This window comes from Bos indicus, chromosome 9 (genome assembly GCF_029378745.1).
Source record: "Bos indicus isolate NIAB-ARS_2022 breed Sahiwal x Tharparkar chromosome 9, NIAB-ARS_B.indTharparkar_mat_pri_1.0, whole genome shotgun sequence".
NCBI lineage: Eukaryota > Metazoa > Chordata > Mammalia > Artiodactyla > Bovidae > Bos > Bos indicus.
Genome location: NC_091768.1, coordinates 41,902,667 through 41,905,782, shown reverse-complemented (window position 1 = coordinate 41,905,782; position 3,116 = coordinate 41,902,667).

Here is a 3,116-nt window from a genome sequence, read left to right as displayed (position 1 = left end):
CCTGGGATTTATTCCTCTCTGAGCCCTACCGCACAGCTGGGTCTGCATGGGCATCAGCACATCCCAGAGTTTCCAGCTGGCAGAATGCCAGCATCCATTCATCCAGCATCATGGAGCAGCCGACCCTGCGCCGGGTTCATGGGAGGGACAGGAAGGTCCAGGCCAGCTCCTGTTCCTAAGAAGCTTAGAAATCCATGGCAGCACGACTAGCATTCTCGAAGTCCTACCAGAGGGCAGCGGTCTCCAAACTGGGGCGAGTACACACTGCCAGGGCACATGACAGGTCCTGAGATGCAGGAAGAAAGCACAGGAAGTTCTGTTTTGTTGGAAAGCATATTTAAAATTGAGAAATAAGCCAAAAACTTAGAAATAAAAATTGTTTTACTCTTTTTCACAACCAGGCTTTCCCTTAGCATCTCTCGAGGCCTGCTGGCAGGCACCCAGAGCCACGTGACTTGTCCTCAGGGCGCAGTGGCAGCCACAGCGCTGAGCCTTGACAGTGCTTGTCCATCCGCCAGCAGTGAGTCACCTCATGCTTCAGTTCAGTGTTCCAGGGTGTCATTGACATGGTTCCTTTTATAAAGACAAGAGCGTTCAGTAACCGGATCTTCACAGAGTTTTGTAAATGAAATGGTGGAGGGTTGATGTGGCCATGAAAAACTTTTGTTCCACATAGAGGCTTTTCGATTGCTCATGGCAAAGTGCTTAAAAGAATTTTTGGACTTAAAGAAGAGTTATACATTTTTCTTTGACAAAGAAAAAAAACGTAATTGTTCTAAATTTGCCAACCATTCCTGTGATAAGTAGTTTAGTAGTTTTCTGCTAATTAGTATTTTTTAAATCAGTACCTTGAAGGAATGAGTGATGTTTTAAAAATCAGAGTGAGAAAGAAGCAGCTTTACAACAGCTGTAACTGCTGCTATAAAGAGAACATTTTGAACACGTCTGTGAATATTGCATCAAGATGTGATTTGTGGCCAAAAATGATGTCACTTATAAAAATTCCCACATCTGCACACTTACAAAACATGAAATTTCATGAGCTTCCAAATTAAGAGTTCATTTTTTTTTAACCTTTTGGCATCAAGGAGATGGAAAATAACTTTGTGTAAATGGTGCATGGAATTGAAAAAACTAGTATCAGGAATTAGGAAGTGCAGCCATTAATATAATTTTTCTAATTTGAATCGACATTTGGGTATTTTGTTTTGCTATAACAGCCATTAAAACCAAGTGTAGATATAAACTTAAGACTAGGCCTTTGAATCATGAAGTATTAAGCTGTAATTTTAAAAAAGAGAGTAAGGTATTTCCAATCACAGACTTGATGGCAAAAAGCTTTTCAAACCCTGTTAATAGATAAAACATAAAACTACATAATTTTTCTTTTATTTGAGCTTTCAAAAATATATGTTTGCTCTATGATGAACAATATACTGCTACATTAGTAGAAGCTATATTGGTAGCAAAATATGATCATGTTTACTGATTGAGGTAGATGATGAAAAACACCGGAGACCACACATTAGTGTGTACACTTGTATGGGCCACCTCCCCGGCATCTATTTCTCTTCTTCCACCAAAATTCAGGGTCCCATTTTCTTTGGCCATGCCCCATGTCGTTTTATGGCAGCCAGGCATGCTGTTTGAGATCACACCCCAGCTCCAGGAGTGGTCCCTGTTTGGTTTACACCAATCAGAGGAGCCCATTCCCCTTGGGCATTGTGACTGACTTAGGGATGAGGCTGCCTGGTCCTCACAGAGAGGAGAAATATTATTTACCAAGGGCTTCTGACCAGGAAGCCTCCTGGATTTTCTGTGTACTACTAGAAGAGATATCCTATCTTTCTCTGGACTTTGTAGCCTGAAGATATGAGGGCTGACCTGGCACTGCTACAGTGAATTCTTCAGCCCAGGGATGATGGCAACATTCGGAGGAGGTCAGAATGGAAAGAATCACACTCATGGACCCAGAACCCTAAGACAAGTTGAACCTCTGAATTAATCCATGCCTGAAGTTTCCCTTGCTTTCGGTTTTTTATTTTTTCAGTTATAGGAGCCAAGAAATTCCTTTTATTTTATTGGTACTTGATGAGCACTGAAGAAATGATGCTTTTGAACTGTGGTGTTGGAGAAGACTCTTGAGAGTCCCTTGGACTGCAAGGAGATCCAACCAGTCCATCCTAAAGGAAATCCATCCTGAATATTCACTGGAAGGACTGATGTTGAAGCTGAAACTCCAATACTTTGGCCACCTGATGCGAATAACTGACTCATTGGAAAAGACCCTGACCCTGGGACAGATTGAAGGCGGAGGAAAAGGGGACGACAGAGGATGAGATGGTGCGATGGCATCACCGACTCAATGGACACAAGTTTGGGTAAACTCCGGGAGTTGGCGATGGACAGGGAGGCCTGGTGTGCTGCAGTCCATGGGGTCACAAAGAGTCGGACACGACTGAGCGACTGAACTGAACTGAACTGAAAATTGAAAAGTCCCAATCAGAGGGTAATAAATTTAGCTGAACTATGCAGTAGAAACATAAATGTTCTGGAATACCACTGATGGGCCAGCTGGTTAAATTAGGACTTGTTTGTAGAGTCTGTCCTGAAGCCTAGCTAATTTTGCACTTCAGAACAAAGTTGAGTTGATGGGATGAGTTGGAGCACCTTATGTACCCAATTTCAGCAAGAGATCAACTTGCTAAAAGTTGGCATCTCATGTTTTCTGCCTCCCTTTTGGTAACTTTACCATGTTCTCAGACAATCAGTTTCTTCTCACCTGTTCCATTCTAAGGGGTAAATGAATTAAGGGTCCAGTGGATTCTCCCTTCCAGGGTGTGGATTGCAAGGGACAGAGAGCACTGGAGATGATTGAAATTTGCATGTATACTCAGCTCTTGGCCACTAGATGGCAGGAGGAGACCAGTAAACAGACCAAAGACCTGCGTCTTCCTGGCTGTGCAGAAGGCGGCCCTTGCTCCACATTAGGGAAACTATCACCTTGCCAGCGCCTGGCCAGGTCCCCATTTTGGGTAAATTACTAAGGAGAGAAATCATTTTCTTTTTTTCCTAGAGTCCCCTGTAAAACAATAAGAGGTGCTGGCCCAAACAAG